The following is an 11,123-nucleotide window of genomic DNA, read 5'->3' as shown; positions in this document are numbered from 1 at the left end:
GAAACATATATATGTATATACATATGGGAGTTATCCTGTAGTTTTCTTTTTTAAATTTTTTGAAGATTTTTTTTAATGTGGACCATTTTGAAGGTTTTTGTTTAATTTGTTGCAATATTATTTCTGTTTTATTTTTATTTTTTTAGTTTTTGTTTTTTTGTTTTTTTGGCCATGAAGCATGTGAGATCTTGACTCCTAATATCACACCCATGCATTAGAAGGCAAAGTCTCCACCATTAGACTACCAGGGAAATCCCAATCCTGTAATTTTCTTTTCCTAAATTGTCTTACTCTGAATTTGATAACTGAGTTACTCTAGACTCTTCATATGATTTTGGTACATCATTTCCTGTATCTTGGAGACACTTTCAGTGGGAATTTATCTGTTCTTTTTAAAGTATAGATGTTCAATGTCTCATGAAATTTGCCTGGTGCTCTTTTTTTGATGGTAGATGTTCTTTAGTGGTACTTGAGCTATTTGAGATTTTTACTCTAACCAGAAAATTTTGGTGTCACTTTTAAGGTAACAGAGAATCTCTCTTAAGTCAAAATCCACTTATTTTATTCCAAAATAAGATTTTTCAAATTGACTTTATATCCTCACTTAAGATATTTCATATCCTACCCTCTCTACCTTCCTCCAACTTTGTTAATGATAATACAAGATATTTCCATTTCTCATTGTTGTAAGTCATTTGTTTTGACAAAACTGCCTTCTTTAGGCAATACTATATTTTACTTATTTCTTAGATCATCACTGATATGTGCATTTCCCTTATTGTGTATAGATTTGCTATTTTTCTCTGATGAAGTACATCTTCAGTACTTCTTGCAAAGATAATCTGGGTGTGACAAACTCCTTGAGTCTTTAAATGTCTGAAAGATCTTCATTTCATCTTCGAGTCAAATGATTGTTTCACTCTCCCGGGCCAAACGTGACTTTCTTCAGTATTTCTCTAATAGTGCTTTATGATACTATTACAGCTAGTGTCACTAGCAATATCAGAAAATAACAATCATAACAAACTGGTGCTAAGTACCAGACACTGTTCTAGTTATTTTATAAAGATCAACTAAATTAATATTCTGTCTAATAAGGCAAGTAATTACTATATTCATTTTACAGACAAGAAATCTGGAGCCCAGAAAGTTGAGTAAACCACCCAGTGGTGCACAGGTGGTGAGCCAGGTCCATTTCAGCACTCACATTCTCCATCACTGGGTTGTGCAGCCTTGCCATGTCAATGCGATCCCTGCTCTTTAGATGTATATTCATTTCATCACTGTTGGAGCTTAGAATACTTCTTTATAATTGACATTTTGAAGCTTATTTACAGTTTGTCTATGTATGAGTTTCAGAGAAGGCAATGGCACCCCACTCCAGTACTCTTGCCTGGAAAATCCCATGGACGGAGGAGCCTGGTAGGCTGCAGTCCATGGGGTCGCGAAGAGTCGGACACGACTGAGCGACTTCACTTTCACTTTTCACTTTCATGCATTGGAGAAGGAAATGGCAACCCACTCCAGTGTTCTTGCCTGGAGAATCCCAGGGATGGGGGAGCCTGGTGGGCTGCCGTCTCTTGGGTTGCACAGAGTCGGACAGGACTGAAGCAACTTAGCATGTATGAGTTTCTTCTAATTTATTCTGTACTGCAACTGTTAATCTCCTTCTAAATTGTTCTGATGAATTATTAGATATCATTTCATGTTGTTGTTCACTCAGTTATGTCCAACTCTTTGCAACCCCATGGACTGCAGCACACCAGGCTTTCCCGTCCTTTACAATCTCCAGGAGCTTGCTCAAACTCATGTCCATTGAGTCAGTGATGCCATCCAACCATCTTATCCTCTATCATCCCCTTCTCCTCCTGCCTTCAACCTTTCCCAGTATCAGGGTCTTTTCTAATGAGTCAGCTCTTTGCATCAGGTGGCCAAAGTATCGGAGCTTCAGCTTCAGCATCAGTCCTTCTAATGAATATCCAGGATTGATTTCTTTCCAGGAATCACTCTTCCCATTAATCACTCTGTTTTTGTCTTTGGAAATTCCCTTATAGTCTTATGAATTTTTCTTCCATATTTTACAACTTTCAACCTTTGTACTATATTCTGAGACAGTTAATCCGTTTCATATTTGAACTTAGCATTGGGTTAGCCAAAAAGTTTCTTTGGTTTCTATGTAAGGATAAGATACATTTTTCATTTTCACCAAGAACTTGATTGAACAACATATTATCACCATTTTGTTTCACTACTTTCTTCCATTTTTCAAGCAATTTCTTATTTCCATGTTCCCAAAACTCTTAAAACTGTTAAAAAACCCAAAATTTTTTTTTTATAGTCTTCCAGGAAATTGATTTTTTTTCCATTAAGAGAATATTGTAAAGACTGAAATAAATGGAAATCTGAAGGTGTAATATCTAATGAGTATGGTGGATAAATCAGAGTTTCTCAGCCAAGCTGTAACAGTTTTTGCCTGGTCATTAAAGAAACATGTGGTCTTGCATTATCCTGATGGAAGATTATACATTTTATATTGATTAATTCCAGATGATTTTCATCTAGTGCTGCTTTAATTTGGTCTAATTGGGGGCAGTACTTGTTGGGATTGATCATTTGGTTTCCCAGAAGCTCATAATAGAGGAGTCTCTTCCAATCCCACCATATACACAACATCTTCTTTGGATGAAGACCAGCTTTTGTTGTGGTTAGTCCATAATCTCTTCCATTCCACATCATTTTTCAGTATCCACTTTTCATCACTCATCAAAATTTGTTGTGAAGTGGAACATTTTCACTATGTTTAAGTAGTGAATTGCATGCAGAAATATGATCAAAAGGTTTTCTGTTTTTGTTTTGTTTTCACTTAACTTATGTGGAACCCAAACATCAAAGTGATGAACCTAGACAAGATGGTGCAAACGATTGTCAGTGGTTTACTCGTATATTTTGAGTATGTTGGCTATCTCCAAACATTGATTGTTCTCAATTAGTGTCTTGGTTTGATTGCTATCAACTTCAGTTGATCCACCAAACTGTGAAACATCCTCCAGCTAGAAATCTCTAACATGAAATTTCACAAACCACTTTTTATACACTCAATCAGTTATAGCACCTAAACCATATTTTACCAGTTTCAGTTGTGTTTTTACCTTTCTTAAAATAGTAAAACATATTATGCTGAAATGTTGCTTTTTTTCTTCCATCTCCAGTATTAAAATGGTCACACAAGCATTTCACCAATTTTGATAAGTTTTTTAAATGTATGATGATATGACAGCTGTCACAGTACAATCTAAAAAATTGTTAAAGACAAGAATTGCTGTTCTTCAGTGTCCAGACTCCTATTCAGAAAACCTATTGTTTTTCAATAAATATTTTATTTTTAGATTACATTCATTTGTATTTCTTTTCCTTACTCCCTGTTCTTGACCTTAATATCCTATTACAGACATATAGATGAGATGAATATCCTCATATCTTAGGGTGGATTCACAGTTCTGGAAACTTTATCCAATTGTTACATTAAAGTTATTTATAAAGGATAAGACTTTATACTATATTTGTTGAATTGCTGCATATTCTTTATGGTGTAGATAACCTTAAATGTGGGTGCATCTGCAGTTCAAATTTTCCTGAAGCTCTTCACTGTCTTTAAGCCTGCAGTCCTCCAAATCTTGGAGAGGAAAGTAGAAGGAGTTTGCTTTCCAGTCTGTTCAGCAGGAGTTTGGAGATATTGCAGCTAGTGTCCTCTGATCATTGAGAATGAGCTCTATTTTTATTTGAACTCAAAGTTCTCAACAATAATGACTTATTTGGAAAGATGATAAGAGAGATCTTTAGTCATCTTTAAGTCCAAACATATGACCTGGTTACTCTTCATTGACAGTCATGCAGGATGTAACACCACTTACAATATTTTCTTCCTCCTTTGGAAAACAATGTTAAGCTTTTCTGTTTGCAGAAATGAAAGTACAAAGAAGATATAAATTCTCAGGGTAAAGACCAACATATCTCCATTAGCAGAAGAATTCTTACTTCCCTCTTTTTCTGTTACTGCTTCTTTTGGCACTGGAATGGCTGGCACTTGTAAATATATTATACAAGATTAATGAGAATTGAACAAGAACACATTTTTCCAGCAGATGCAAACTTCTTAAAAAGTTATTGCCAAGAATCTTGATTAGAGTGGCAGGGATTTCCCAGAGTCTCATGATGCAAGAGAATTATCTTTCTAAAGTTCACTTCTCCTTTAATTGGCCCACAGAGTAAGAATAAGCCTTCACCTTTCACTATTGGCTGACATAACCTGGCAGATTTTTCCCCTGCTGAAGTTTTAGTTGCACCTTGCCTCCATCATGTCATGTAACCTTGCTCCAGACACATAAAATAGTTTCCATCAATATTTCCTAAACTTCCCAAACTCCCCACTTTCCACAGCTTGTTACCTCTACCTTGACTGTTTCATCTATATTTTTAGTTTATAAGTACTCCATCATCCAGAATTCACATAAGCATAATATATTTGCAAGCATATTTTCACTCATGTATTTTTTGGACAATTTTCTCTATATTTCAAAAACTCATAAACAATATAGGTTAAGTATAGTCCTATTATAAGACTTATCACTGTGTTTTGTTATATGGTGACTTTTTTCTGTGTCTCCTAATAAATTGTCCATTTCTTTAAAGTATTAATACATTTTTCAACTTTAAAAATATATAAAGATGCCTATAATAACACACTAAAAGTTTACATACACACTTTAAAGAATTTACTATTTTTCCTACTGTATCACTTTCAGATATTTTTCTTTAATCTTTCTAAAAATTGTTATCTCCTTTGTTCACCCTCTCAATTAAATATACCTGTCTCTTAGCAGAGGCAAATGTATCCTGGATTTAGTGTATCCTTCCATTCAAAAGCAGAGACATTACTTTGTCAACAAAGGTTTGTCTAGTCAAAGCTATGGTTTTTCCTGTGGTCATGTATGGATGTGAGAGTTGGACTGTGAAGAAAGCTGAGCGCCGAAGAATTGATGCTTTTGAACTGTGGTGTTGGAGAAGACTCTTGAGAGTCCCTTGGACTGCAAGGAGATCCAACCAGTCCTTTCTGAAGGAGATCAGCCCTGGGATTTCTTTGGAAGGAATGATGCTAAAGCTGAAACTCCAGTACTTTGGCCACCTTATGCGAAGAGTTGACTCATTGGAAAAGACTCTGATGCTGGGAGGGATTGGGGGCAGGAGGAGAAGGGGACGACAGAGGATGAGATGGCTGGATTGCATCACTGACTCGATGGACGTGAGTCTCAGTGAACTCCGGGAACTGGTGATGGACAGGGAGGCCTGGCGTGCTGCGATTCATGGGGTCGCAAAGAGTCAGACACGACTGAGCGACTGATCTGATCTGATCTGATCCATACAGAAATAATTTCATGTATTTATGTGTTTACACACACAGATATTCCTGGGTGTAAGCTTTAGGTAAACTTTTGCTCACAGATGTAGAAGGATGTATAACTTAGTGATATTTGCAAGGGCAAAACTTTTTATAAACTTGATGGTTTTATCTAAGTGTATGGACCACTAAAATGTTGTATATACATACACTGAAATACCACTCAGTGGAATGAACTAGACAGTAGTTTACTTGCTAAGTTGTAACCAACTCTTGTGACCCCATGGAGCCACCAGCCTCCTCTGTCAATGGGATTTCCTAGGAAAGAATATTGGAGTGGATTGTCATTTCCTTCTTCAGTGGATCTTCTCAACACCAGGGATTGAACCCCAGTCTCCTGCATTGCACTACATATAAGTATAGAAATAATCTTTAAAATACACTATTGAAAATAAAACTCATAAGTAGGACGACTAACATAAATTTAAAACACATAACACAGTGATAGACATTCTAAGTGGATAAACATAGTAAAAAATGTATGGTAGATGAATTGAAATTACACACATTGAAAATGCAAAAATGACAACAATGAAGAATGGGTGATGCAGTTGTGTTACTTGAAAATGATTTTTTTTCATTCCAGAAAAGACCACAGGACACCAGATTAAAGGAGTGCAGGCCCTGCACACACTGTAATCTTATAAGCAACCCCAGGCTTGAACCACTGCCATAAAACTCCTCATCAAATCCTCCCAGTTTGGGATACACACTTTTGAGATGCAGGAGCCCAGTGTTTCCCTCTTTGCCTGGCAAAGTAATTCCTGCACATACTGATGAGTTCCATTCTGTTTGTAAATCCAGTTTGTTCATAAATCCGGTGAAATTAGCCGAGATATCCAACTAACACAATGTCTATATAATACTATACACTAATGGGTTTATAATACTTTTCACACAAATAATACATAAAAGACAAACATAGAAAGTAAAGGAAATATTTTTAATCTTACAGTACAGTACCCTGAAAAGTACAGTAGCACAGTATAACAACTGGTGTACAGGGGGGGCATTGAGTAAATGGGTAAGAAGAGTTACTGACTAGAGGAGGGAGAGGATGTGGGAGATGGTAGAGCTGAAGGATCATCAGCAATAAGAGACGGAGGGAAAGTTGTAATTTCACTCACACCTGATGTTGATGGCACAGGTTCTGGCTCCTTGCTGGACTCAATTCTACCAACGCTTTTGAAGAAAATGACCCAGCGATGTCTGGGTAGTAGCTCTTTTTTCTTGTCATAGATGACATGATAGCACTGGATTACTACATCAACACTGCTTTTATGCTTGCTTTCACACATCCTGGGTTTTAAATAAAGATACCATACTCCATGCAGTACTGTAAAGTACACAAAAGCACAACTACTTTTAGAGCACACACACATGATAATGTATACCAGACATGTGAACTAACTTATGTGAAGGGACAATTGCTTCTTTGAGAGTTCACAACTTGAAGACTTATGTGTAGGAGACTTACTGTAAAGCTATTCTTTTCTACTTTGCACAAAACTCTGTTTCTAGGATTCAATTCAGCACCAATTCACAAAGGCTGAGCTTTTGGCATCAGTATCAATAAGCTAAATAAGGAAACTGATATGATCACATTAATAGGTGGAGAGTAAATATTTGACAAAATCCAACATCCATTCATAATAAAAACTCAAGGCAAGCTAGAAATAGAGAGGCACTTCTTCAACTTGATAAAGAACATCTACATGAAACTTATATCTAATGTCATACTTATTGCTGAGAAGCTACACGCTTTCCCCATAGGATCAGGAATTCAGCAAAAATGTCCTTTCTCACATCTTTTCATCATTATGCTGGAAATCTTAGATAATGCAATAAGAAAAGTAAATAAAGAAAATTAAATAAATAAAATTTAAAAATGAATAAAAGGAAATAAAAGGAAGAAATAAATTTTTTTCATAGATGACATATTTGTCTATATAGAAAAATACCAAAGAATAAAGGAAAAAAACAGACAAACTCCTGGAAGTAATGAATGATTATGCAAGGTTGTGAGATACAAGGTTAATATGCATAAGTTAATTGGTTTCCTTCATATCTACAATTAATAGTCAGAATTCATAAAACTATAATATCACTTACATTAACACCAAAAGAAAGGCTAAGTAAATGTTACAGCATACATTTAACAAAATGTATATGTGAACTATTTTAGAAAAAGTACAACACTCTGATGAAACAAATAAGTCTAAACAAATGGGCAAGTATTCCACGTTCATAAGAAAGGCAATCAATAATATTAGGATACCAGTCCTTACCAGCTTGATCCATAAATTTAAGTCAATATAAATCATAATCCAAGTAAGCAATTTTATGGATGTTAACAAATTCATTTACATGGAAAGGCAAAAGATACAGACTAGCAACACAATATTGAAGAACAAAGTCAGAAAATTAAAAAAATCTGACTTCAAGATGCATTCTAAAGCAACAGCAATGATAACAATGAAATGTGTTATTGGTGAAAGAATAAATAAATACAGCAGAGTAGAAAGCTAAAACTCAGTTCAGTTCAGTTCAGTCGCTCAGTCGTGTCCGCCCCTTTGTGACCCCATGAATGTAAAACTAGAACCATACAAATGTAGGCCTGAGATTTAAATGTAAACTCCAGTTTAACAAAGGAGCAAAGGCAGTTAAAATAGATAAAGGTGTTTTCAACAAATGGCCCTGAAACAATTCAATATCTATAAATTAAAAAAAAAAAATCTAGATATTAACCTTACACTTTTCACACACACACACACACGCACACACACATACTCACACACAAATAAATCAAAGTGATCGTACATAAAACTGTCAACTGAAAAAAATGTAAATGCAATGTGAGAGTCATAAGTAAAGTTTTATTTGGGGGAAAATGAGGACTGAAACCTAGAAGCATCTCAGATGGGCTCCGAGAAACTGCTCCAAAAAGGTGGGCTGGAAGGTCAGTATACATGAGTTTAGTGAAGAAGGACACATGCAGTCAAGCACACAAACACACATTTTTGCAAAAGGTTGCTGCTAGTTATGAGGACAGGTGTCTCCACAAATGATTTTAGTACTTTTCTAGATATGAGGAGATGTAAGAATTTGGGCTCATAAAATCTCCTCCTGAAAATGTCTAACTATCTGAAGTTCTGCTAGTTTTTCCCAGAGCACAAGAGGGTCCCATTTTTGCTCTCCACTCCGGATGCCTTTCAAGGTGTGTTGAAGGTCAGCAACTGCAGTGGCTAATGACTTCATCCTTGTAAAGGCATATGGCAAGTGCCAATTTTTAGTTGGCAGATTTACATGTGAAATGCTAAACTATAACACTTCTAGAATATAATGTTGCAGAAAATAGAGGTGAGCCTGGGCTGAAGACAAATATTTAATACACTATCAAAAGTATAATTCATGAAAAAATGATATAATAACTTCATTATAGATTAAAAACTTCAGTTCTGTGAAAACACTGTAAAGAGAATTAGAAAACAAACTGCAGCCTGGAAGAAAATATCTGCAAAATGTACATTTAAAGGACTGTATCCAAAACAGTCAAATGGCTCAGCAATAAGAAAACAAACAACTCTACGAAAAAATGGGAAAAATATCTTAGCAGACTCCTTGCCAAAGAAGACAAATGGATGGAAAAATAAACATATTGAAATATGCTCAGCATCATATGTTGTTAGGAATTACAATATAAAATAACAATGAGATACTACTACCTGCATATTAGAATGGCTAGAAGCCAAATTACTGACAACACCAAATTCAAGTGAGGATGTGGAATGACAAGGAACTCTGACTCATGATGGTGTGAATACAAATGGTACAGCCATTTTAGAAAACACTTCGGCAATTTATTGAAAATCTAAATTTAGTCTTAACCAAATAACTCAGCACATTATTCCTAGATATTTACCCAATGAGTTAAAAATATATGTCAATACAAAAACAGGCATCTGACTATTAACATCTGCTTTATTGATCATCATCAAAAACTGAAAGAGGCCAATATGCCCTGAAGTATCTGCATGGATAAGCTAACTGGAGTTCATACAATGAAATATTATTCAGTGATAAAAAGTAATGAGATATCACACCATTAAAACACATGAAGGAACCTTAAAAGCATACTGCTATGTAAAAGAAGCAAGCCTGAAAATATTGCATATTCAGTTCAGTTCAGTTCAGTTCAGTCACTCAGTCCGACTCTGCGACCCCATGAATCGTAGCACACCAGGCCTCCCTGTCCATCACCAACTCCCGGAGTTCACTCAGACTCACGTCCATCGAGTCAGTGATTCCATCCAGCCATCTCATCCTCTGTCGTCCCCTTCTCCTCCTGCCCCCAATCCCTCCCAGCATCAGAGTCTTTTCCAATGAGTCAACTCTTCACATGAAGTGGCCAAAGTACTGGAGTTTCAGCTTTAGCATCATTCCTTCCAAAGAAGTCCCGGGGCTGATCTCCTTCAGAATGGACTGGTTGGATTTCCTTGCAGTCAAAGAGACTCTCAAGAGGCTTCTCCAACACCACAGTTCAAAAGCATCAATTCTTCGGCACTCAGCCTTCTTCACAGTCTAACTCTCACATTCATACATGACCACAGGAAAAACCATAGCCTTGACTAGATGAACCTTTGTTGGCAAAGTAATGTCTCTGCTTTTGAATGTGCTATCTAGGTTGGTCATAACTTTCCTTCCAAGGAGTAAGCGTCTTTTCATTTCATGGCTATTATATTATATGGCTCTAATTATATGAGGGAAAAAGCAAAACTATGAAGGGAGTAAATGGTTGGAGGATATCAAGGACTTGGGCATGAATAGATGAAGTACAAAGGATTTTCAGGACAGTGAAATGGTTCTGCATGATTCCATAATGATGGATACATGACATTATACATTTATCAAAACCTATGGAGCTACACAACATAAAGAGTGAATCCTAATGTAAAATATGGACTGCAATTAAAATGTAATTTGAAAATATCAGTTCATCAATTGTAACAAATGCACCACACTAGGGTAAACTAATTACAAAAGGGGGGGATTTGTGAGGGAAAATGAAGGTATGTGAGAACTTTCTGCTCAGTTTTCCTGTAAAACTAAATGTGCTGTAAAAGTATGTATTGACTTGAAAAATTAAAATTAAGAACTCAAACTATGATATGACTAGTTTGTTAACTTTCTAAAGGCCATGTAGGAGTTGGAACACAGGTTCCTACCTGCTTCATTAGCTAAGCTGAAAGCTAAGAGCTCAGGACTCAGGCTACAGAATTCCATATTCCTCACACCTTTCACTTTAGCTTCAGTCATTCTTAGTTCCCAATGCTCTCTTGCTTTTAGGGCAAAGCATCACACTGTATTTCAGTGACCCATGTCTTTTTTTCTGAAGAATGAATTCTTGCTTAATAGTAAGCCCAGAGTATAATTTCTGCTGACTCTAGGGCTCCTCATCTTCATAAGTTTCTCTAGAAGAATAGAACCACTTCCTAAAGAACACATATTTGTAAGAGGACTCACCCATTTGAAAGCATCATCTATCTGCCTATTCCAACTTTCATGTGGAGCTGGATCTAATTATTCTTGTTTCTAGGCTTGACCCAACTTCAAGGCTTTCCAAAGTATCCTAAAAATGTATAACTATCCTGAAAATGTTTAACAATGT

Source organism: Bison bison, unplaced genomic scaffold, assembly GCF_000754665.1.
Source record: "Bison bison bison isolate TAMUID 2011002044 unplaced genomic scaffold, Bison_UMD1.0 scf7180017864129, whole genome shotgun sequence".
Classification (NCBI taxonomy): domain Eukaryota; kingdom Metazoa; phylum Chordata; class Mammalia; order Artiodactyla; family Bovidae; genus Bison; species Bison bison.
This window is presented reverse-complemented; position numbering follows the sequence as displayed.